Below are 27203 nucleotides of genomic sequence, written 5' to 3'. Positions count from 1 at the left end.
CGGCATGCTACCAGTGTTAAAGACTGCGATGGAGTTCCGTATGCCACGGCAAACTGGCTGACACTGACGGCGGCGGTGCACAAATGCTGCGCAGCTAGCGCCATTCGACGGCCAACACCGCGGTTCCTGGTGTGTCCGCTGTGCCGTGCGTGTGATCATTGCTTGTACAGCCCTCTCGCAGTGTCCGGAGCAAATATGGTGGGTCTGACACACCGGTGTTAATGTGTTCTTTTTTCCATTTCCAGGAGTGTAGTATCGAAGTTACGCGACAGACTGGAGCTGCAGGAAGTGTGCGTCATCTGAAGAAGGGACGGCGTGGCAGGAACAAATGAATAGCGGACAAAAGGGGGGTGGAATGCAGTGGTACAGGCTTTCACGAAATCCCAAAGAAGCCCTTACGACTAGGTGTAACAGAATCCAGTGTTAAACACATTTGAAACAAGCCAAGTGGAAACACTACATTCACGCAATGAACGAGGACGATCCGGTTAGTCACCTCGAAGTATGTGCATATATATTTGCGATAGTGAACGATTGACTGACATAGTTCGTTGGTGTGATGAGGCGAGAATGGTACCGACAGTCGCCATAATAGTATAAACCCATGCATGTTAAAGAAGAACGAACTATTAATCTTCCTGGGTTACCTGTGTGGTACGATACGTCTGTCAGAGGACTTTAACGGTCATTGTTTTCTGAAGGAACAATGATAGATGTTAAGAGTATTATTGTGTTGCAGGACCAAATTGTACCAGCTGTTCATTAACCGTGCCGAGATGAAGATCGTTCTATTCACCAAGACGGCGCTCCATAACATTACCGTCGTCACGTGCGGGAGTTGCTGGATGAAACATTTGTTCCCCCATGTCTCCAACCTAATGCCATTAGGCTTCTTTTACTGAGGAACTGTGAAGGACATCATCTACGTCACGATGCCACGTACACTGGATAAATGGCTATGAGGACTATGGGACTTAACTTCTGTGGTCATCAGTCCCCTAGAACTTAGAACTACTTAAACACACATCCATACCCGAGGCAGGATTCGAACCTGCGACCGTAGCGGTAGCGCGGTTCCAGACTGTAGCGCCTACAAGCGTTCGGCCACTCCGGCGTACACTGGATAGCCTGAGAGAGGCGACTGGAACTGCGTGTGAATCCATTCCAGTGACAACCACAACACTAGTTTATCGATTTGTTCCACAGCGCAGCGATGCAGACGCTCCAAACGAAAAAACAGAGCAGTGAAACTGTCCTAGGGTTCTTTCAGTAAATTAAATAGGACTAGCAAAAGTAAACTTCCGATGTGTTTGAAACTGAAGTTCTATGATCAGTGCGCATTGCCAGTTTTTACATATGGCCATCAGACTCGGACTTTAAATGTGAAAATCATCATCGAACTGAGAGTTGCTCGATAGCAATGGAAATAAACGTGCTGAGACGTGTTACAGTTTGAGACGGACTCAAATATCACGTGAAAATCATGTCGACGCAAAAAACTGTGTAGTTTCATTATACTAATGATTTCAAGCTGTCGAGAATGGCTGTTGAGGTAAGAACCTATTGGTTCAAATGGCTTTGGGCACTATGGGACTTAACATCAGTCCCCTAGAACTTAGAACTACTTAAACCTAACTACCCTAAGGACGTCACACACATCCATGCCCGAGGTAGGATTCAAACCTGGACTGAAGCGCCTAGAACCGCTCGGCAACCGCGGCCGGCTAAGAATCTTTTATTTCACTATCTTGAGGGATGAAAAATGTTGCGAGCGTTGACCACACAACGAGCCACCACTTCTCAAAAACATTTCTGTACTTTCAACGAATCCGCAAATACCGGAGAGTGCTACTGGAGGGTAACAGCTTGGTTATCACCTACTACAATGGATCATGACACGTATGACAAACAAGAAAGGGTTCCCATTATTGAATCCTATGGTCCAGTAATAGACAGTTTAGCCTACTCTGTGAACGATAATCCATAACGCATCATAGCTTATAAATTTATCGCTGTATCCTTTGTGTAGGCAATTTGTGCTACAGAGCTTATTTGTAACTAAGTATCTCTTCATTAGTTGCTCGATCTACCAGCATAATCTTGAGTATTCACTTGTAACACCACATTTCAAAAGCTTACATTTTCTTCTTGTCTGTGCTGTTCTTAGACCACCTTCACCTTCATATTAAGCTTGGACACCAAGCAAATACTTTCAGGAAAGGTTTCCTACGTCCATAATATCACAGTAGTAGAGTTTGTCTGAAACAGCTCTGTGAACTTCACAATAAAAATGCAATTGACGTGTCACAGAATATTCCCAATCGCTGGTGTTTTTCCGTTTTAGAATTTTATTACGCTAATTAATGCTGAAGCCCTTGTTTCACTGAGTGTGTATGAATTTCATGCGAGTACACACAATGTTTTGTTCTCATTTTTGCTCACACGTTTCGGCACCCAAAGGACATCTCGCTTTACTTCGGTAAAAAAGAGTTTCACTGATTTCTAATATTATTTAAAACATAACACCGTGTATCTCTAAGCCTTAGTACCTGAAATGAACTTATGTGACGACAGAAGTGTAGCCTTATGAAACGGGTTCTGGGAAGAACAATTAATGTGAGTGGTTACAGGAGTTTGCATTTTCAGCTTCTATTAAGAATGAGTTAAGCTTTTACTATGTTTTGGAATTAATAGGGCGAAAGCTACAGAAAATTACCTACATTACTAGAAACATCAATTTGTATCAAAAGGACTGTTTGTGTTTCCCGGAAGATGGAGTTACAGAAATAAAGCGAATTTAGAAAATTGTACGTTCTGAGGAAAGCCGTGTCTGAAATTCAAATGAAGAACTAATTAAAGTATTTAGACAGCTATTGACCACCAGACAAGCTTGTTTCAATCTGCCAGGAAAGCGCAGAACTTCTTTGACTGAGTGTAGCCAGATTAAGCACTGAAATGTAGAGTAATACGTAACGCGCCACGCAAAATCTCTGAAGCTCTGGGAAGCCAGACGTGGCGCGCTGGTGCGTGCTGTACGCTGCTTGCTGTGTGCTGTACTCACCGCAGCGGAGGCAGCCGGCAGCGGTCCATGGGGCCCAGGGGGCTGGCTCTCTGTCGGTCGCCGCACCTGCAACACACCGGCAGCCGCGTCTCACTCACGCTTCATGTCGCACAACAACTATTAAAACGGGACGACCTCTCACTGGACAAAATTATACGCAAACAAATGCTATAGATGCGGTTGGTTGCGATGTTCTACTTTGATGTTACGAGGATGTGGCCACATAGCCTCCGCTTGCTAGTCCTAGGGTGTCGCTGAGACGAGGATCCGGGATTTTATTACTAGCCCCTCACTACCACTAACTTTTGTTTTATTAAAACTGTCCACCGCCATGTTAGTATACAATTGAACCTGAGGTCGATTTTGTATTTATGGCTGCATTTTTATCGTACATTCATACTCCGCAAACCACTTTGTGCTATGAGGCAGAGGATAATTTACGTACGATTTCATCCCCTCCTCCTCCATCCACACTTTCGAGCCGCAAATGGCTAGCAGGGATTACGACTGTCCATTTGAATGTTTTTGCGCGAGATATACCTAGGAGGAATCAATATGTTGTCTCATTCTTCAAGGAACAAACAATCTCGGATTTTCAACACTTAATATCACCGTGATGCAAAACGCTTGTCTTGCTGGCTGAGCATCATCTCCCGTGACGCTTTCGGCTTACTGAATGATGGACTTCTAAAGAAACTCACTGTTCTTTGGATCTTCTGTATTTGCCCTGTCAGCTCTTTCTGATATAAATCCCAGACACCCAAGCAATATTCAAGTATTGGTCCAACCTAAGTCACCTTCACGGCTCTCCCTTTACGCTAACCGGGAGCTGAGAAACGACGGAGAGGCTCCGTCCCCGCTGCAGCCGCAGTGGTCCACAACCCCACGACTACCGCAGTCCACTTCACGCCTCCGCCCCCCAACACCGAACCCAGGGTTATTGTGCTGTTCGGTCCCCGGTGGACCCCCCCCCCCCCCCCCCCCCCGGGAACGACTCACACCAGACCGTGGTAGAGTAATGGTGGTGTACGCGTGCGTGAAGAACTTGTGTGCGCAGCAATCGCCGACATAGTGTAACTGAGGCGGAATAAGGGGAACCACCCTGCATTCGCCGAGGCAAAATGGAGAACCGCCTAAAAGCCATCCACAGACTTTCCGGCTCACCGGACCTCGGACCAAGTCCGCCGGGAGGATTCGTGCCGGGACCAGGAGCTCCTTCCCAATCCAGAAAGCCGAGCGTTAGACCGCACCGCTAACCGGAAGGGCGGTATTAGCCATTACTGAAAGTACAACTGAGTCATGATAGCACGTCTCGCTTGTTGGGACTTGGGCCGATGTACCTCAAAGATCGGGGCGAGCGCAAAGGGCGAGACTGCCTGTCATTCGGAGCTCCAAGGTTAGGGGGTGATGGAGCCCCTTGTGAAAGTGGCCAGAGACGATAAGGTTGATTTCAAGGGCGAGTAGTTTTCCCACGACCGCCGATGTTGTCAACACCAGTGGCAGAGAAACTTCTGGAAGACGTGGAAGGAAGTAGAGCTTGACTGAAGCACTATAAGCGGCAGTAGGAAACGGCCAATGGAAATGCCTACATTCTGCTCCTGATTCCAATCAGCTGGAAGCCCTAAACATTAATCAATTTCGGGGAGCGTTTTCGGAGGTCTAGAAATAGGGGAGTCAACCAGCAGTTCTCGTGGGGTGACAGGTGGTCCGACCTGTGTCTTTTAAAGTGGTGACCGTTTTACACGTCCAGAGTTTCCAATCTTTTGTGATCAATGAGATTACTTTACTGCTATGGAAGACGTATGTACCATTCGAAAATGTGTTCTCTCGTGCGGCTGTGTAATTGTGCCTGAGCACCATCACGTTTATCTAGACGAGCGACGGCGGTTATAGAGTGGAGGAGTAGGAGTAGATCAGATTTAACGTCCTCTCGACACCGCGGGTGTTAGAGACGGACCACAAGCTGGGATTAGGGAAAGAAATCTGCCGTGCTATTTCAAAGAAACAACCCGGAAATTTACCTGAAACGATTTAGGGATATCATGGAAAGCCTAAATTTGGATGGCCGAGCGCGGGTTTGAACCGTCGTCCTTCCGAATGCGAGACCAGTGTGGTAACCACTGCGCCACCTCGCTCGGTATTTAGCAAAGCGTGGAATCAGTAACTAGTGGAAATGGTGTCGGATGAAATATGCGGACTTCGCTGGGGTTGATTGATACCAATAAATTTTATTCGTTTTCGTGAAATTTTGAGTGACATAAATTTGTGTGACTTTTTTCCTCACTGAGTTGAACAGCATTCCTGTCCATTATTGTTGAGTTGACTATCATTGGGATATGATAGTAGCCAGTTAGAGGTCGTGTAGAAACTAGACAGCGTACATGTTGCAGGCCTGTGGTCGCGTCACAGAATCTTTCTAAAATTACTTTGATTGCCAGACTGCTCTAATTACACCACTGGCCATTAATAGTGCTACACCATGAGGATGACGTGCTACAGACGCGACATTTAACCGACAGGAAGAAGATGCTGTGATATGCAAATGATTAGCTTTTCAGAGCATTCAGAGAAGGCTCGCGCCAGTGGCGACACCTACAACGTGCTGACTTGAGGAAAGTTTCCAACCGATTTCTCATACACAAACAGCAGTTGACCAGCGTCGCCTGGTGAAACGTTGTTGTGATGCCTCGTGTAAGGAGGAGAAATGCGTATCATCACGTTTCCGACTTTGATAAAGGTCGGATTGTAGCATATCGCGATTGCGGTTTATCGCGACATTGCTGCTCGCGTTGGTCGAGATGCTATGACTGTAAGCAGAATATGGAATCGGTAGGTTCAGGAGGGTAATACGGAACGCCATGCTGGATCCCAGCGGACTCGTATCACTAGCAGGTCGAGATGACAGACATCTTATCCGCAAGGCTGTAACGGACCGTGCAGCCACGTCTCGATCCCTGAGTCAACACATGGGGACATTTGCAAGACAACAACCATCTGCACGAACAGTTCGACGACGCTTGCAGCAGCATGGACTATCAGCTCAGAGACCATGGCTGCGGTTACCCTTGACGCTGCATCACAGACAGGAGCGCCTGCGATGGTGTACTCAACGACGAACCTGGGTGCACGAATGGCAAAACGTCATTTTTTCGGTTGAATCCAGGTTCTGTTTACAGCATCATCGTGGCCGCATCCGTGTTTGGCGACATCGCGATGAACGCACATCGGATGCGTGTATCCGTCACCGCCATATTGCCGTATCACCCGGTGTGATAGTATGGGGTGCCATTGGTTACACGTCTCGGTCACCTCTTGTTCGCATTGACGGCACTTTGAACAGTGGACGTTACATTTCTGATGTGTTACTACCCGTTGCTCTACCCTTCATTTGATCCCTGCGAAACCCTACATTTCAGCAGAATAATGCACGACCGCAAATGCAGGTCCTGTACGGGCCTTTCTGGATATAGAAAATGTTCGACTGCTGCCCTGTCCAGCACATTCTCCAGATCTCTCACCAATTGAAAACGTCTGGTCAATGGTGGCCGAGCAACTGGCTCGTCACAATACGCTAGTCACTACTCTTGATGAACTGTGGTATCGTGTGGAAGCTGCATGGGCAGCTGTATCTGTACAGGCCATGAAAGCTCTGTTCGCCTCAATGAGCAGGCGTATGAAGGCCGTTATTACGGCCAGAGGTGGTTGTTCTGGGTACTGGTTTCTCAGGATCTATGCACCCAAATTGCGTTAAAACGTTATCACATGTCAGTTCTAGTATAATATATTTTTCCAATGAATACCCGTTTATCATCTGCATTTCTTCTTGGTGTAGAAATTTTAATGGCCAGTAGTGTATTAGCATAGGACAAAGAGAATGTTAACCCAATCCCGCGGATCTTTGTGAGACTGTGGTCACTTACTTGTACTGAATGTAGAAATGTGATAATGAGCCGGGTCCGCCAGCAACGATTTCCGACTAAACCCGCGGAGCAGCACGTCTGGTAATTATTTCGCAAGCGTTTCGCCTGACTTCTGTCAGCGGCTGCGTGAGTGACTTCGCACTATGCCACGGAAGCTACGACCTGTGGACTAAAGGGACATTCCCATAATAGGCACTAAGGGGCTTCTATAATACAACTCAGTGGCCTTTTGAGATAGATGAGACTGTCGTTGGCCAGTATTTATGGGTTCACTAGCTGAATATCCGGCATTGTCCGATTATATATTTATTCCATCCATCTCCTCCTTTGTGTATTCATTCCATCCATCTTCTCCTTCTTCATTTCTCTGTCCATTTCCTCCTTCACTCTCTCTCCGTCTCCTCCTTTCCTTCTCTTTGTCCATCTCCTTCTATAACCCTAGCACTACTGTTGTAATTTAGTATGCTTTTACATAAATAACAGAATATCCTGTCTCTATGTTGCCACATATTTTATACCCCAACAGAACAAATGTGACTTATTTCCCGCGCTTGCTCTAGGTAGCGCGCCAATTCGCCTTTGCCACCTTTTCCACTCCCCAGAGCCACTTTCGTTCCAGACAAAAGCATACTGGCTTACACATAACATCTATTTCTTACATCGTTCCTAAGCGTGACCATTTCTTAAATTGTCAAATTTACATCAACACGAACAATTTATGCACACAAATATTTTTAAATAAAAAATTTCATCAGAAGATTATTTAACGTAACAAACAGTTTACATAGTATTTTACATACATTACAATGTAAAGAACATCAAACTTCAGTATACCGCACTTTACATCTACAGAAAATTTGGTACCAACATGCGAAAAATTGTAATTTTGTAATGGTAATTTTGTAATTTAAATGAACCATAAATAAATAATGTTACACTTCTCCACCTCTCTCTGTTCATCTCCTTTTCCACCCTACCCGTCCATCTCTTCTTACCCCTTTATATGAGCACATCTTCCCACACGCTGTCGCCTCCTTATTCTCTTTCTACGTCATCGCGCTAACCCCAATAGGAGCTCGGTGTTTCTCGTTCCCACAATAAATCTTTCCAAATTGTAACTAACATATTTAACAAATTTCGTTTAGGATGAGCTTTTTACCGATTATTTTGCCCTCGTACACACATTTTAAATAAATTTAACATATATTTCACCACATGTTAAACATTTTTTTACAGATATATAACTCATTTAAGAAGAATTTGATATACTGTTTCACCTGCATCCTATCGAATTTTACCTGCAGCTTAATTTTCACGCAGCTCAACGCTTATGACGTCGTATCTCCTGAACTATGACATAATTTTTAAGGTACATCTAGTGGTTCAAGCATATCAGTGTAAAGACGCCATAGCTCCTGAACTATATGTCGTACCATGACGTAATTTTTCTGGTGCATTCAGTGATGAATGAATGAATACGTGTGACGAGCGTCTCCCGACGGGTAGACCGCTCGCCTGGTGCAAGTCTTTAGATTTGACGCCACTTCGGCGACTTGCGCGTCGATGGGGACGAAATGATGATGTTCAGGACAACACAACACCCAGTCTCTGAGCGGAGAAAATGTCCGACCCAGCCGGGAATCGAACGCAGGCCCTTAGGATTGACCGTCTATCGCGCTGACCACTCAGCTACCGGGGGCAGACAGCATTCAGTGATGTATGCGAATACCATCTACAAAATGTGTCGCGAATACAGTAAGTAGTAAACAAGTATAAATTGAAACGTCATGCTTTATGCGGAAGTTTTACTGCATGAACAGCGAAAACGTAGTAAGTGATAAACTTTTTCTTTTCATTATTTTGTGTGGATAGTCGGCGATAAAAGGTTTCGCAAATGTTTGAAATTATGTGTAAATTTTGTTGCAACTCTCTAAGTGCTCTCCTTCACAAATACTGGGTTATTCCACTTATTTGCCACCGCCGCCTCTCCTTTAATAGATAGGTGGTTCTTGCCCCAAACCGATTCTTTCCAGACAATAAGTGACATACGTACCAAGTTTGGTTGACATCAGTTCAGTGGTTTAGGAGAAGTTGTGAAATATACATACATACATAGATACCTACAGGTATACGTCCACTTTTACATATCGTTTAAGTATCAGCAATGCGTTTTCGGTTGCTTGTTCGATGTAGAACACGGAGCTGCAGAAGCAGAGCGCGCGGTCAGCGAGTGGTTTCTCCTGAGAGACGCGAATCAGCGCACGACGCGGCGCAGCTGCCTGGCCAGCCCCGCGCAGGACGCCGGTCGCTGGTCTCTAGGACTCAACAGGCGCGGGCGTATCTGCGGCTGATTACCTTTACAGTATCAGGGAAACTGCAATAGGGCTGCTTCGTATCAGCTGTTCTTGCTTCTACAGTTATCAAGCTTCCTATGGGACGTTAAGTTCCAGAGGACGCCCCACAACGAACTCCGGTCGGAGGAGAGAATTTTAGATACTGGATGCGGCCCAAAACTCAGAGCCTGCCCTGTCTCTGAATGGCAGGTCCGAACAGGGAGAGTCTGGGACAGCAACAGCCAAAGCTACAGCGAGGCTGCTGTCCGGTCCACAGAAGGTTCCCTGCGACTGCTGCCAACTGCAATGTAGGAGCAGCTACTACAGTGCCGCCTGCTGGACGAACCTTGCTCGCTGGAAAACATTTTTAACCTTATGTCCTGACCATCTCGGTTGCAGATTTTCGTACATACGGACGCGGAAAGTAATTCAATAAATAATAAAAGATAACTACATGTTACAGTCACAACAGTTCGTATCAGAAATTGACGGAAGGTACCCACGTTAACGGTTTAGACAGTCAATGTGGAAATATTAACAGCTGCAGTCATAAGAGGGCACTGAAGACGCAGGATGTTTCTGTTATTTTCAGAACTGTTTCACGGAAGAAGATCAGACTGCACACTTTAAATCATCGCACGGACATCAAAATGACAGAAACGAAATAACTGACCACGGAACAGAAAAGAAACTTAAATAGAACAACAAAGAAAAGACCACTGGACCTGAGTGGATTCCGCCACGATTCCTTTAGGGGAGAAGACGAGGCAAATGGAAAAAAAGGTAGTTAACTGTTTAATACTTCAAAAAATGGTTCAAATGGCTCTGAGCACTATGGGACTTAACATCTATGGTCATCAGACCCCTAGAACTTAGAACTACTTAAATCTAACTGACCTAAGGACATCACACAACACCCAGTCATCACGAGGCAGAGAAAATCCCTGACCGAATACTTCAAAAGAGAGCGCGATTATTGTTAATGTGTTTATCTCACTGTAAGGCACATGTTGCCACGTTGTTTAGAGTATTTCGAAGAAATTTCTTTCGGAAGCCCATACAAGTATTCCATGCAGTCCCTATCTCTCCCCATACGATTTCCATGTTCTGGAGCTCTGAAGAAAGACATTCGAGGCCGTCGATTTGCTTCGGACGAAGAGGTGCAGCCTGGGAACAATTACAGCTCCGCAGGCAACTGCAAACATTTTTCCATGACAGCACTGACCGTCTTGTCAGATTGTGAGATAAGTGTTTTAACGTTTATGGAGATTACTCTCGAAGTAATAAACAGTTTACTTACTTATGTTCCACCTGCCTTGTTTCCATTTGATTGCCCATTATACAAACTCGTAGAATAATCTATGTGAAAGGACTTGCTGCTCTGCTAGCAGCAGTGTACGTAGGTCACTCGAGGAGAGAAGCGGTCCTAGTGATTGCAACAAAGCTCAGGTTACTCCCCTTTTCAAAGAGGATCGCCGAACACACGCACATAACCGTAGGTCAATACCTCTGACATTCGAACAAGTTACATACTCTCGTATTATAACGTTTCTCGAAACCGAAAAACTTCTCTGTACGAACCAACACGGGTTCCGAAAACATCGATCGTGTGAAATCCAGCTCTCTCTGTTCGTCCACGAGACGCAGAAAGCAGTAGATACCGGCGGCCAAGTTGATGCCGTGCTCCTTGACTTCCAGAAGGCGTTCTAAACTTTTCCATTTTGCTGCCTAATGAACACAATACGAGTGTATGGAATATCGGATCGGCTGTGTTACTGGACAGAAAGAAGAGAGCATGCCATTCTCAACGAAGATAAATCTTCAGACGTGACATAGCTTCGGGAGTACTCAAAGGGGTGTTATAGGAACATTGGTTTTCACAAGGGCCGAGTAGATAACGAGAGAAGTCGCGACGCTTGTAAACTGAGCGAGATGCGGGAAGACCTGCGGATGGTCGATACTTGGTGAGGGGTGTAGCAACTGACCCTCAATGTGAACAAACATAACGTCTTGCTAATACGTAGACAGAAAAACCTGTAATTTCATTATTGTACGATTGCAGAATAATCACAGGAAACAGTCAAATCAATAATATGCGTGTGGAGCAATGTAAAGTGGAAAAGCCACATAAAATCACTCGGATAAGGCAGATGCCAGATAGATTCATTGGAAGAACCCTCAGGAACTCACAAAGGAGGTAGCTCAAAAGACCTTCATTCGACTAATGCTTGACTATTTCTTACCAATCTGGGATCCGCACCAGATAGGACCGTTAGAGAAAATAGAGAAAATCTAAAGAAGAGCAGCATTTTTTGTTACAAGTCCATTGCGTAAGCGCGAAAGCGTCCCGGAAATGCTCAACCAACTCCACTGACAGACGCTGTTGTTTACTGTCAAAGTTCTGAGAATGTCCGTTCCTAGAAGAGTCAACAAATACAGTATATTGCTTCCTAATATGAATATCTTGTAAAAAGACCACCAAAATAAAGTTACAGAGATTCGAGACAGAACAGAGGCTTACTGACAATCCCGCGAACCATTAGCAACTGGAACAGGAAAAGTGGATCGTAGCAGTGGTACACAAAATACCGTCCCCCACAAACAAAAGCTGGCTCGCGGAGTGTACATGTAGACGTAGCAGTTTAATGCCCTAAACTATGATCATCGCCAGCAGCAGATATAAACTCACTTCGCCAGGCACATAATTAAGAGTACTCTTGTAGAGTGATATGAACATTATGAACAACGTAACGGTAATCAAAGAGATATAGTGCCTAGAGTTGAAATCATGATGTAATAAATAATTTTCATATTTAGGTAGTACACACAGAGTTTTCTGGCTCTGGCTAATGTACGTGGTGTTATGTGCATTAGTTAGCAACTCGCATTTCTTCACGTTGTCTTTGAAGTATTTTGGTGCATATTAGCAGAATCATGAAGGAGGAAGGGATCGTTTCACGGAGAGTAAGTATTTTCCACAACTTTACCCTGAAACTCTCTGTATGTTATCCAGCAGAGAATGCTTTCCTTTGTACCATAAATGAACATTTATTCTTGATCCATTCGTGGATGATTCTTCACGAGCCAGTGTGTGACATCTTGCCCGTCCAATATTCTCACGGCTGCTGGTGGAGTGGTACAGAGGAAGCTAAAGAACGTTCAGAGATTATACCCTCAAAATTGGACGTTTAACTCTCTAAATAGGTTTTCGTGACGTATTAACTCTATTCTTCTAATGTTTGTAAGTTCAGACTGCTTTTTTCCTTTTCATTTTTAAGAATCATTATCAGACACATGGACATCTGTTCACTGTCAGTGACGTTTGGTTTCATTTGTAAAACCTGACGTCAGTGCTTTAAGTTTCGAAATAAGTACAAATTAAAAATTACTGTGTGTAATTTTTATTTGCGAATGATTATATCGTACCACCTTTTTTTTACTTTTTAGGTAGGCTTTTGAAAAGTGAGTGTCAGTGAACACTATGCCGGTGTCGTTTCATAACACACTGTTCTACTGACCAAGCACTGCTCTATGTTCTTCATGAGGCCTCACTGTCGATACACTGATCTCCCACTCATGAATAATACCTGCCAAAACCGGACCGCTGCTTCTTTTTCAAGTATCTTAACAGTTGTTATTACTCGAGTAACTCCGGCCCGTCTCAGTCTTTGCAGTTGGAAAAGTCCTTTGATGGTATCGGTTTCGAATTGTGGTGCTCGTGAGAAGTCTGCCCAGCGTTCACTTAGCCACGGAAACAAAAGAAAACAATGATAAAAGACAAACAACAATATTTACTGTGCAGGTGTAGATTTGATAGTGGTAAAACTATATAATCCGTTTTGAGATTACCATGAGACCTTGGAACAAAGTGCACTCTATTGGCAGAGAAAAGAATAGAAATGGATGACTAACGGCCGGCCGCTGTGGCCGAGCGGTTCTAGGTACTTCAGTCCGGAACCGTGTCTAGTGTGCATTTGTAGCCGGCTACAGTCTGGAACCACGCGACCGCTACGGTCGCAGGTTCGAATCCTGCCTCGGGCATGGATGTGTGTGGTGTCCTTAGGTTAGTTAGGTTTAAGTAGTTCCACGTCTAGGGGACTGATGACCTCAGATGTTAAGTCCCATAGTGCTTAGATCCATTTGACCCATTTTGAAGACTAACAGCTAGTTGGTGAGAGTCACATTTCATGATAACTTCAGGAACGAGTTCACTATAAATTCTCAGTAAATCAGCGTCCTCGGTACGACTAAAGGCTTTAGGCCAGCAGTTTTAACCACGTGTATATACCGAATGAAATTATTGTGAGACATATCCGGTACTTCATTTGTGAAATGTTATTATATCTGACGGTAAATATCGAGGATTAAACTTCCTCCCTTCTGCAGGAAGGCAACGAAATGGAGCAAGCACGAGGATTTTAAAGGAATATTTTTACAGGACACTGTGCATGAAACATGTCTCATATGTTGTAAGTAGGCTGTTCAGGTTTTTATGTTGGTAACGCCACGTAGCGCTCTATATGAAAATTACTGACTGTGCTGTGTGAAGGCTGTGGTTGGTTTGCATTGTTGGAGTATATGCTACTGTAGTGTTGGGCAGCTGGCTGTTAACAGCGCTGTTGGAGGTGAGCTGCCAACAGTGGTGGATGTGGGGAGAGAAATGGAGTTTTGAGAATGGGTGATCTGGACGTGTGTCCATCAGAGACAGTAAATTTGTAAGACTGGATATCATGAACTGCTATATATACTATGACTTTTGAACATTATTAAGGTAAATACGTTTTTTGTTCTATCAAAATCTTTCATTTGCTAAATATTCCTATCAGTACTTAGTGCCTTCAGTAGTTTGAATCTTTTATTTAGCTGGCAGTATTGGCGCTCGCTGTATTGCAGTAGTTCGAGTAACGTAGATTTTTTTTGAGGTGAGTGATTTGTGAAAGCTATAGGTTAATGTTAGTCAGGGTAATTATTTTGTGGGGATTATTGAAAGTCAGGTTGCGTTGCGCTAAAAATATTGTGTGTCAGTTTAGTGTTGATCAGAATAGGTAAAGAGCGAAATGTCTGAGTACGTTCAGTTCTGCTCAGCTGTTTGAAAATCAAATAACGTAAGGGGTTTACCAGCACAGTAATCCAATAATTTTTCTAAGGGGACGTTTGAATGTCTACAACGGTAACACGTCGATGAGGTAGACTGTGAAGTAGGGGAGAATATTCAGGGGAGGAGGAATAGCAGGGGAAGAACATTGGCAGAAGGAAAAACAGGGAGCAGATCCCGCATAGCTTCACTCAGCCCAACTGTATACCCGACTTGTGGTTTGTAAAGAGGTCCAGCGACCTGCCTCAGTAGCGAATCAAAAATTAAAGACTGCAAATGTTTCGTTCTCTCTCTCTCTCTCTCTCTCTCTCTCTCTCTCTCTCTCTCTCTCTCTCGCCTCCTCCTCCTCCTCCTCCTCGCCTCCTCCTCCTCCTCCTCCCCCCTTATCTCTCTCTCTCTCTCTCTCTCTCTCTCTCTCTCTGTGTGTGTGTGTGTGTGTGTGTGTGTGTGTGTGTAATATTAGGTAAAGCGGGACTGCCACATTTCAGAACCAAACGGGGTATAAAGTGAGAGCAGACACATCAAGGTAAGCCGAAAAGAGAAGTGGACGGACAGCAGACGGTGCGTGTAATGGCTGATGGCGGCCATCGCCGGCACTGGGCGCAGCGAAAGGAAAGCGTGCCAGCGGGTCAGCCCGGCGGCCTTCTCCATCTCACTGCGGTCGCCTCTCTGGCTCCGTCCGGCCGAAAAGGAAAGTGTGTGTGTGTCTGTCTCCAGTCCAGCGAGCACCTCGTTTCGTGTAAGTGTACAGCAACGCGGCGTGCCATTCTTATAAGTAGGGACTACGTGAATATTGTTTACCAAAGGGGAGGTATGTGGGGGTCTGGTGCCTATGCAACTATAGCAAAATGCAGAAAGACTTGAATAAACCATAGTGAAGGCGACTGGCAGTTGACGCTGAAGGCAAATCAATGTAGCGCATTGTCGCGCAAATAGTCGGAGAGATCCATTTTTACTGCACTACTTGCGATAAACTACTGGGAGCAGTAACAACCGTGAACTACCTAGTAGCGTCCGTCCAGACCTCTTAATACTACACCACTAGCCACTAAACTTTCAACACCATGAAGGCTGCGCACAAAAAATGTCAAATTGGAATGGGTAGCTAATGATTAACATTTCACTGCAATTGTACAAAATAGGTGGGACTAACGCCATCTACATTATGTTTATGACGAAAGCTTACACGCCGAGCGGTTCTAGGTGCTTCAGTCTGGAACCGCGCAACCGCTACGGTCGGCCGGCCGTCGTGGCCGAGCGGCTTTAGGCGCTACAGTCTGGAACCGTGCGACCGCTCCGATCGCAGGTTCGAAACCAGCCTCGGGCATGGACGTGTGTGATGTCCTTAGGTTAGTTAGGTTTCAGTAGTTCTAAGTTCTAGGGGACTGATGACCTCAGAAATTAAGTCCCATAGCGTTCAGAGCCATTTGAATCATTTTTCTAGGCGTTTTATTAAAGCACTAACTAACGATTGGTACTGCTTGTTTCTCACAACTGTTTTTTGTAGCATAATGAAGCCAATTCTGTGCATCTGGAGTGGTACCTACAATTCCTCCTGAGAAAAGAAAGTTAACTACCCATATTGAAAACAGACACTTGTCACAAAAGATTTTTTTCTGGAACACTCGTCTCCCTAGCAACCCTTGCTTCACCCACACCCTGTACCCCAATTTAAAATCAACCAAATTAAAATGTATGCACTATACTTATGGCTACTGTGCGTAAATCACATGACTGCTAGACTCCTTGCATCTGAAATGAAAGCAGTTACCACTGCCATTAATAATTATAGCAACAACAGGATTAATAATATTGACTGTGTCCTGCAGCAGCGTAGTAGTCATCAGATTGTTACTGTTGTGGTGCCGTGCTGTCTATTACTTCGTTTATTGTTGAAGAGTGAACAATGAAGCAAGTTTTAGTCAATAGCGGGACTTATCTAGAACTCTGAGAAGACATTTTCGCCAGATATTTAAGCATAGCTGATGTATATGTTTCATTTTTTCTGTCGTAGATGCAGGCTGCAAAGTGCAAAATATGTGTGTAGTGGGTAGACGTTCATATATTCGTTTCAGAGCGGCAACCTCAGCCCCATTGTGCAAATTATTAGTAACTTACGTAAACTGTATTCCAATACTGCAAAGTAATGGTAATTGTAATTATGTTAAAAAAATTAGTTTCGTAGCCGAAACACAATAGGACTTCCGTTTTTAACCCTCAGGGAGTAATTAACCTCAGGTTGAGAACCACTGTACTACACAATGTACGCACAACAGGCACAGTTTCTTTATTTGCTATCGTTCTTGCTGCTTAATTTTAGTAGGCAACAGAGTAGTAGCAGATATCTAGCTGAGACACATTAAAAGACTTAAAAGAAAATGTAACTGATCCACTAAAGAAGTGGCTTACAAGGTATTCGTTCGATGGATACTTGAGTATGTTTGTCTGGGATTCTTTCAAGGTAGGATGAGAAAAAGAGACGGCGACTATCGAAGTGTTTCGTCACTGGTTCGTGTAGTAATTGCGAAAGCTTCACGGAGTGCTCCGCAAACTCAAACGGCACACGCTACAAGGCATTATACATTACGAAATATTTTCTGTGGAAATTCAGAGAACATACGTTCCGAGATGGGCCGGCAAAGTGTTATTTATCGAACATACTTCAGGCGGTACGAACGCCACGATAACGGTAGAGAAATTACAGCTCGACGTCGCACGTAGCATTCGCGAGTGGCACAGGAACAGGGCAAAATGATGGCAGTATCGGAAATACCGTGCGTCTCAAGTGGCTTGAGAAGCATAAATGTAAGTGCAGAACTGTGTGTTGAGGCGACTGCGGCGAGCGCGAACTGTCACGTCTACAGGCGCTGCCGTCAGAGGGTAATGCAGCCACGGGTTGCACAGGCACGAGAAGCAGGTGCAGCGGCAGCGGCGGCTGTGGCGGGCGGCGCCGCTGTCTCCGGCGCGTCCAGTTTGGGAGGCTGAGGCTCCGCCGCGGTCAACGACCGCCCCCACCTGTCCGCAGTCGGCCCGCCCCTCGCTCCTGTGTCGTCAGACAGATGAGCGGCCAGCAAAAAGTTTGGCACTCCAACGATGCAACCGCTCCTGGCGTTGCTAATAATCAATGCGGCAAGGAAGAAAATTCACAAGTATTTTAAATATGCCATATCCAGTGATGCCGCCAATTAATTACACTATTGACCATTAAAATTGCTACACCAAGAAGAAATGCAGATGATAAACAAGTATTCATTGGACAAATATATTATACTAGAACTGATATGTGATTACATTTTCACGCAATTTGGGTGCATAGGCCCTGAGAAATCAGTACCTAGAATAACCACCTCTAGCCGTAATAACGGCCTTGATACGTCTGGGCATTGAGTCAAACAGAGATTGGATGGCGTGTACAGGTACAACTGCCCATGCAACTTCAACACGATACCACAATTCATCAAGAGTACTGACTGGCGTATTGTGACGAGCCAGTTGCTCGGCCACCATTGACCAGACGTTTTCAATTAGTGAGAGATATGCAGAATCTGCTGGCCAGGGCAGCAGTCGAACATTTTCTGTATCTAGAAAGGCCCGTACAGGACCTGCTACATGCGGTCGTGCATTATCCTGCTGAAATGTAGGGTTCATCAGGGATCGAATGAAGGGTAGAGCAGCGGGTAGTAACACATCTGAAATGTAACGTCCACTGTTCAAAGTGCCGTCACTGCGAACAAGAGGTGACCGAGACGTGTAACCAATAGCACCACATACCATCACACCGGGTGATACGCCAGTATGGCGATCACGAATACACGCTTCCAATGTGCGTTCATCACGATGTCGCCACTCACAGATGCGACCATCAAGATGCTGTAAACAGAACTGGATTCATCCGAAAAAATGACGTTTTGCCCTGCGTGCACCCAGGTTCATCGTTGAGTACACCAACGCAGGCGCTCCTGTGTGTGATGCAGCGTCAAGGGTGACCGCAGCCTTGGTCTCCGAGCTGATAGTCCATGTTGCTGCAAACGTCGTCGAACTGTTCGTGCAGATGGTTGTTGTCTTGCAAACGTCCCCATCTGTTGAGTCGGGGGTCGAGACGTGGTTGTACGATCCGTTGCAGCCACGCGGATAAGATGCCTGTCATCTCGACTGCTAGTGATACGAGGCCGTTGTGATCCAGCACGGCGTTCCGTATTACCCTCCTGAACCCACCGATTTCATATTCTGCTAACAGTCATTGGATCTCGACCAACGCGAGCAGCAATGTCGCGATACAATTAATCGCAGTCGCGATAGGCTACAATCCGACCGTTATCAAAGTCGGAAACGTGATGGTACGCATTTCTCCGCCTTACACGACGCATCACAACAACGTTCCACCAGGCAACGCCGGTCAACTGCTGTTTGTGTATGAGAAATCGGTTGGAAACTTTCCTCATTTCAGCACGTTGTAGGTGTCGCCACAGCCGCCAACCTTGTGTGAATGCTCTGTAAAGCTAATTATTTGCATATCACAGCATCTTCTTGCTGTCGGTTAAATTTTGCGTCTGTAGCACGTCATCTTCGTTGTGTAGCAATTTTAATGGCCAGTGGTGTATTAGCTCAAGTGCAGCTCCTAAACGGCGGGAATGTCGACTGCTGTTTCAGCCACTGTTACAAATAGTTCCAGATATTGTCTCCGGGGTCAAGATCTGGCGATTTAGCAGGCCGACACTGGACACGTCCATCCAGTCGCGTAATCAAGCCTACTATGTTACACACTCAAGTGACAATATCGTGTCTGACCTGCGTTTGCCCGGCGTAGTACAGCAACTCGACGTTGAATTGAAGTCGTTGGAAGTCCCCTGCAGAAATATTGAGGCAAGCTCTCTCTACAGCCGTCCATACTTGCGACATTGTTGCCGGCGCATGATTTTGCGCACTAACTGACCTCTCGATAATGCCCCATGTATGTTCAGTGTATGACACGAGCATTCCCTCGAATTGTCGAGAATGATCTTCAAACCAGTCTTGAACGGTTGTGGTCCGTTGTCATGGCGCTTTCTCATCCATTTAAATTACTTTGTTATTTGAGTACATGAAATCCATGAGTGCCTGCACATGGTATCCAAGTAGCCGAACACAACCGTCTTCAGCCAATGATAGATTCTTTTGAAACAGAGGACCCAAACCACTCCATATAAACATAGCCCCCACCATTATCCAGCCACAACCAGTTTGCACTGTGCCTTGTTGACAACTTGATTCTATGACTTCGCGTCTGTGCTACACTCGGACTCTACTATCAGTTCTCACCAACTGAAATCGGGACTCATCTGACTAGGCCGTAGTTTTCCAGTCGCCTATGGTCCAACCGACATGGAGAGGCGCTGCAGACCAAGTCTTCCTGTTAGCAAAGCCTCTCGCGGCCGTCGTCTCCTGCCATAGCCTATTAACGCCACATTTCGCCGTACTGTCCAAACGGATACGCTCGTCGTACGTCGCACATTCATTTCTGCGGTTATTTCACGAAGTGTTGCTTTTCTTCTAGCACTGACGACTCTACACAAACTCCGCTGCTCTCGGTCGTTAGGTGGAGGCCGTCGGCCACTGCGCAGTGCTTGGTCTAAGGTATTGCCCGAAATCTGGTATTCTCGGCAACCTCTTGAGACTGTGGATCTCAGAATAACGATTTCCGAAATTGGAATCTCCCATACGTCTAGTATTCCGCGTTCAAAGCCCGGCCGCAGTGGACGAGCCGTTCTAGACGCTACAGTCTGGAACCGCGCGACCGCTACGGTCGCACGATCGAATCCTGCCTCGTGCATGGATGTGTGTGATGTCCTTAGGTTAGTTAGGTTTAAGTAGTTCTAAGTTCTAGGGGCTGATGACCTCAGATGTTAAGTTCCATAGTGCTCAGAGCCATATGACCCATTTTGAGCGTTCAAACGTGTTAACTCACGTCGTGCGGACCCAATCGCGTCGGAACTGTTTTCGTATGACTCACTTGAGTGCAAATGACAGCTCCACGAATGAACTGCCCTTTTACACCTTTTGTACGCGATATTACTGTCATCTGTATATCCTACAGCTATCCCATGACTTTTGTCACCTCAGTGCATGCCAGTAAAGTGTATCGACAACTACTACAGAAAATTAAAGGGTGTGTTAATTAATTTTCAGGTGTTAGTGATGTAATTCGAGTTTCCGTCTTCATTTTGTACAGATTAAGTGTTTTTGATGACCTTTAAGTAGGAAATGTGACTACGTAAAATTTACGCTACAACTAGTAATAATGATTTCTTTGGTATTTAGAAAATGCAGTCATGCATTTCGCACACCAATATTCTGAATATTATTACTGTTTTGATTATAATAGATATTTGTGCAATAAATTATACTGTAACAGCAAGTATTGTTTGGTTGTTATTTTATGTACCCATCTTGCTTGGCGTAGTCAGCAGTTCGAGTTGACAGTTCGAACTTGACAACTCGGTGACCATTTCCTATAAACAACTGCAAGAAGACTTAACTTGTTTCGATTTCGAAGATTATTTTGAAGACTAAAATGCATAAGAGTGAAATTCAAAAGAAATCCGTATTATTCGATATCTGATGCAACCAGCATGATACACCTCGATTTTGAAGTAATTAGAGCGTCATCGAACTTGAAAAACCAGGGCCAACGTTTACTACCCCTGAGGAAGACAATAAACCCACCGTAAACAGAGATAAATATCAGCTTAGAAAGTTGTTAAAGTGAACATGTCTTCTTACGAACTGCATTCAAATGACACAAATCGGAATGTGGGAGAGACGTCCTTGAATATTGAATTGTTGTAAGAGGAGCATTTCAGTCCTCTTCTTCTGCAGTACTGCTGTGTGGTATTAGATCCTTATCAGGTTGGACTGACGGAGAACATCGAAAAAATTCAAGAGGTGGTTGATTTTGTGTTATAAAGAAACAGGGCAGAGTGTGGCACGAATGTGATACGTGACTTGGGATGGCAATCACTAAAAGAAAGGCGTTTCTTTCTGCAGGGAGGTCTTTCCACAAAAAGTTGATTACCAACTATCTGCTCCGAACCCCAAAATATTTTGTTGAATTACCACCTCTAGACCCTATTGTGCTTCTTCGGAGCTACTTTCTTCCCAGTGAAACGTTCGCCATCCAGTTAAACGTACTAGATTCTATTATATTACTCAAGTACTCCAGTCAGTTGACACATCTGAGAAGACACTCCGTATGGTTGTATATTGGATATTAGTTGACGACATGGAGCAGTGTGGAACTGTTAATCTAGAAACACAGAGGCTACCTGTTCACCTGAATCTGCTGTTTGCAAGATGTCTTATATGAGCGAAGTAGTGGCGTTTCGCCGTAGGCAGCGTTCGCTTTTTCTGCTCTTATTGCGTGCAATCAGTTCTTTACGTGTGCGCTAATGTGTGGTTGCAGGTGGAGCTGATCGTTGTTCTGAAACAGCTGGAAGGCGCGTTGCTCAGCTTGAGGCTGCTGCCCCCAGCTACGGTGGCGACGTAAGAACTGGAGCGAGCGACTGCCTTCGCACGACTGGCGTTTGTGACGCTGCTGTGCCTTCCGATGCCTTCGGCCTCGCCGGCTCGTTCTCACCAGGTACTGAATGACGGTCAGCAGCTCCGTCCGTCGGCGGAAGGCGAACTTAAATGCTTGCCGCAGGTCTGTCTTTGGACGCCAAGACGGGAATTAGGTGCTCACTAATGTTGATAAGATTTCACAGACTATTCGTCTCTTCCGCTGGGAGTAGGATGATCTTCCTATAAGGTTGTGTCATGCACGTAGAGAGATCGGTTGTTGATGATAGGTACAGTGTTATATGCATGATGCAGCTCTTAGGGAAATAGTAGTCAGGTCAGGAAGTCCAGTGCCCGCTCGGTACGTTCGGCAGGACTACCCTTTGAGATTTAGAGAATGTTTTGACTACAGGTGCTGGCAGAAGAGATGAAGTCAACTATCCTGATTCGCGAAGAAAAGAAACACAGCTAGCAATTTGTAGCATCAGCCCATGGTAGGCGGAAGCTAGTCTCTCCATCACTTCTCTGAAGCAGACTTCTTCATCTGCGCTGTCAGGCACAAAATTACACACTTCCGCCGAGTAGTGAAGCAACTCAATAAAAGCAAATCTTCTGGTCCAGACTGTATACCAATTAGGTTCCTTTCCGAGTATGCTGATGCATTAGTTCTATACTTAACAATCATATACAACCGTTCGCTCGACGAAAGATCCGTACCTAAACACTGGAAAGTTGCACAGGTCGCACCAATATTCAAGAAAGGTAGTAGGAGTAATCCACTAAATTACAGGCCCATATCGTTATTGACAAGGGATTTCAGATCGATTTTGTGTTCCTGGATTTCCGGAAGGCTTTTGACACTGTACCACACAAGCGGCGCTTAGTGAAATTGCGTGCTTATGGAATATCGTCTCAGTTGTGTGACTGGATTTGCGATTTCCTTTCAGAGAGGTCATAGTTCGTAGTTATTGACGAAAAGTCATCTAGTAAAACAGAAGTGATTTCAGGCGTTCCCCAAGGTAGTGTCATAGGCCCTTTTCTGTTCCTTATCTATATAAACGATTTGGGAGACAATCTGTGCAGCCGTGTTCGGTTGTTTGCAGATGACGCTAATAAAGTCTTCAGAAGATCAAAACAAATTGCAAAACGATTTAGAAAAAAATATCTGAATGGTGTGAAAAGTGGCAGTTGACCCTAAATAACGAAAAGTGTGAGGTCATCCACATGAGTGCTAAAAGGAACTCGTTAAACTTTGGTTACACGGCAGTCTAATCTAAAAGCCGTAATTTCAACTGAAAACCTAGGTATTACAATTAAGAAGAGCTTAAATTGGAAAGAACACATAGAAACAGTTGTGGGGAAGGCTAACCAAAGGCTACGTTTTATTGGCAGGACACTTACAAAATATAACAGCTAAGGAGACTGCCTACACTACGCTTGTCCATCCTCTTTTAGAATACTGCTGCGCGGTGTGGGATCCTTACTAGATAGGACTGACGGAGTACATCGAAAAAGTTCAAAGAAAGGCAGCACGTTTTGTATTATCGCGAAGTATGGAAGAGAGTGTCACAGAAATGATGCAGGATTTGGGCTGGAAATCATTAAAAGATAGGCGTTTTTCGTTGTGACGGAATCTTCTCACGAAATTCCAATCCTCCGAATGCGAAAATATTTTGTTGACACCGGCCTACATAGGGAGAAACGATCACCACGATAAAATAAGGGAAATCAGAGCTCGTTCAGAAAGATATAGATCTTCATTCTTTCCGGCGCTATACGAGTTTGGAATAATAAGGTGGTTCGATGAACCCTCTGCCAAGCACTTAAATGTGATTTGCAGAGTATCCATGTAGATGTAGATGAATAGCTGAGGCGTGCACTTCACATGGAAAGCAGTGAATCGGGTAAGAAACTACAAGGGAAGTGTACATGAGCGTTTTTTACATTAAAGAGTCTCGTCTTCATACTTCATGAGCAGTTATGTGCAGTACAACACTGGGTGGAGAGGCGGTTACTTCCATTTGGTATAGAGGGAAACACTCATCTTAGTATGTCATAAACAAACACATTTAATAAGTGCCTCCAAAGCGGTTAGACCATTGTGTGGATTGGATAATTCAGTAACTGCTCTAGCCGGCGCTAAGTGCAGATAAAGGAGCACGGGTAGAGGACAGAGGGTGTCGTAAATAGATGAATCAGCCAGAGGAAACCAAGAAGCACCACTCGATCTGAGATACCGCGTTTAAATTTTTTGATCACACCAAAAGCATCAACTCCCACGTGTACGTTCAACTTGAAGCTCTGGAGCGATAGAACAAAGGCTGTCACAGCAACTAACACAAGCCCCAAACTCACGTAGTTGGAATTCTCCCGATCAGTGAATTTTGGAGTACCAGAAGTTCATTTGACAAAAAACACAATTTCTGAATATCCTTTTGCCGCAAGAAAAAGTACTTTTTAGGTAGGCACACTGAAAACAGACATACGAAAATGGAGTACATTCACTATTTACAAATTCAGCATTAAGACTCTAGCTTTCTATGTAAGAAGAAAACCATATTGTCTTAGGAAGCTACAGGACGTAGAAAGGTGAATCAGTGATAGGAATTACAGGAAGTCTGGGAAGATGGTCTTTGCTTTAAATAAAACACTTATAAGGTTAATAACTTTAACAGCATTTTCCATCGGTGCTTGGCAAAACACGATAATACTGTTAAAAAGGAAAACACTTCCAAATTTTCTGCAAAATTATATGTATTTGCTCAATAAAGTTAAACGACGCTTGCCAATACCAATCGTTCAGTAGTCACGAAGCCTGTTGCAAAATTGAGTATATTGCAAAATTTCAGACAATCTTGCAAAAAAGTTAAAGTTTCGCAACTAGAGATCTGTATTTTATAATATCAATAACATGCATTTTGGCACAAAGTGGTATGCATAAAAATCATTTGCAAGCAGTGTGCCAAAATATATACTGATCAGGCAGAGCTGTGGCAATTAGGCTATGTGAACATAATAGAAGATGGCGATTAAGGAAGAAAGATTCGACCTTGGAAGATCATTTTTTAGCAGAAAACCATATATATGGTGTAGAATTTGATGTTTTGCAATCTATCAAGAAAAAGCAGAACGATGATCCTACTGGAAATGACATAGAATGACACAGAATGCCAGCTTAGTTTTAAATCTTCACTCTCAGTTCCCATTATCCGCTTTCTTAAATTAAAGTTCAGTTACAAACAATAGATTCAAACAGTATATCATCTTACTTCTCGTCATTTTTAAGTGTACATCCACATAAACGCTTTGTTTTCCCCTTTTTAGTTAATGTAATTATTCTAATATTTTCCTATGTAAACACTTCGTCACTAAATCTTCTGTATAAATAACACACGTGTAAGTTGCACATCTCTGTTTAAAAGAGTAAACCGCCATTTTACTGCGTATTTTTATATTTATTCTTTGTACCATCAAGATTTCGCTTTTATGCTATTATCAAGTACAATGTTAAAAGTTGTTAGACCATTATTAATTCATATGTTTTAAGGCGTTAACAGATATAACAGTAATGGCCTAACAACTTTTAGCATTGAACTTGATAATGGCAGAAGGCCGAAATCTGGATGGTGCAAAAGATAGATATAATAATACACATTCAAATGGTGGTTTACTCTTTTAAAAAGCATTGCTTGACCGTATCGTTTAGTTGACATGGTTGCGATTGTTTGTCTTCTTCTCGTGTTAACTGGCGCCACTTGGTTTCGCAAGCGTTGCCTGTCCGCTAGTGGCAGCAGCGGCGGTTATCGGTGTGTAGTAACTGTGGCCCTATCTTTGGGGCGATGTGGTTGTTCTTCCGGGTCGTGTCAGTGTGCAGTTCGGTAGGGGGACTCAGGAGGAGCCAGGTCCGTGCTACGCGAGAACACGCTGGGACCGCTGGTGGCGTGCAAGGACTGCCGCATCGAAGGCCTGTGGTCACGAGAGTGCACGATCTCGTAAACCAGATCCCCGGTGTGTTCTAGCACTGGGTGGACAGCGCTCCTCCTGAGTCCCCAACCGAACTGCCCACTGACACTACCCAGAAGAACAACGACGCCGAACCAAGGACAGGGCCGCTGCTGCCACTAGCGGACAGGCAACAAGTGCGAAACCAAGTGGTGCCAGTCAACACGAGAAGAAGACAAACAACCGCAACCATGTCAACTAAACGATACGGTCTGGCATGTCAACAACCATAAAAAAAACGTCTAGATGGTGTTGTGGATCCTGCAGTCGCTTCGTATCAAATCTCCATATATATCTCGTAATTACTACTAAGAGAAACTCAGAACTACGCGGAGTGGTATCAGAATATTTCTTCCCGATTACCATGGAATGGGGTGGAATAGACAAGGAAGGAAATGATTCTACAACACCGCGTCCCCCAATGCTCCCTCCAGCACATACCGTACGATATATTCTAGATGTATATCCACGTGTAGAGTCGGAGTTAGTGCTCCATCTCTAATGACAACGAGACAGTTTCGTAATTTTATGTGTCATCTTCAACTTCACAATGTTTAGTTTGTTTGCGGCAGAAGGCTCTTTACAGAGTCGTTGGCTTCTGTGTCGGTCACTGCACGAGTGGCCGCCCACGCGCTCGCGTCAGTGCTAAGAGCTGCAGTCCCTGGGGCAGTGGTTAGCAGGCGGCACGCCGGCCTTGCCCGTACGTCGCTAACCAGCCCGCGGCTCTTGGACGCAGGGGACGCCCTGGCCCAGCCCACAAATGGTTCAAATGGCTCTGAGCACTATGGGATTTAACTTCTGAGGACATCAGTCACCTAGAACTTAGAACTATTTAAACCTAACTAACCTAAGGACATCACACACATCCATGCCCGAGGCAGGATTCGAACCTGCGACCGTAGCCCCGGCGCACAGCGCTAGCAGGTCGCCCCCTCGCTGTCTCCACTACTCTCTTCCAACAGGCGATTATTCGCCTCCCGCATACTGTCTAATGTGAGCTACAAAACAGGATTTTTCATTCAAACGCCAGTAGTTTCCTCTTCAGTAAACTCCCACACCTTAACCGAGTACATATCTTCAAAGGAACACATTCACAAAAAAATTGCGTGCTACTCCCACTCTTTTCGAGACATAGTTTTAATCATTCATCTAAACTGGAAACGTTTGTCGAAATATGAACAGGAACTAGTACTTCTTCTTAGCACTGTAATTCAGACAGCGTTTTGTAGAAACTGCAAGCCTCTTTTCACTGAAAGAAT

At 44.7% G+C, this 27203-nt stretch overlaps 1 protein-coding gene across 3 annotated transcripts in view; it reads right to left on the bottom strand.

Annotated features, from left to right (window-relative positions):
- LOC126356808 (uncharacterized) overlaps window positions 1-27203 on the bottom strand; it is a 477415-nt gene that overhangs the window by 222687 nt on the left and 227525 nt on the right. For all 3 annotated transcript variants that reach the window (XM_050007398.1, XM_050007399.1, XM_050007400.1), the window contains exon 3: window positions 3062-3127. The gene's annotated coding sequence lies outside the window, so the exon portion shown is untranslated. The remainder of the gene's footprint in view (window positions 1-3061; window positions 3128-27203) is intronic.

The sequence above is a fragment of the Schistocerca gregaria genome, chromosome 1, assembly GCF_023897955.1.
Source record: "Schistocerca gregaria isolate iqSchGreg1 chromosome 1, iqSchGreg1.2, whole genome shotgun sequence".
Lineage (NCBI taxonomy): Eukaryota > Metazoa > Arthropoda > Insecta > Orthoptera > Acrididae > Schistocerca > Schistocerca gregaria.
The sequence above is the reverse complement of the archived record's forward strand: the minus strand, read 5'-3'. Positions and strand labels throughout refer to the sequence as shown.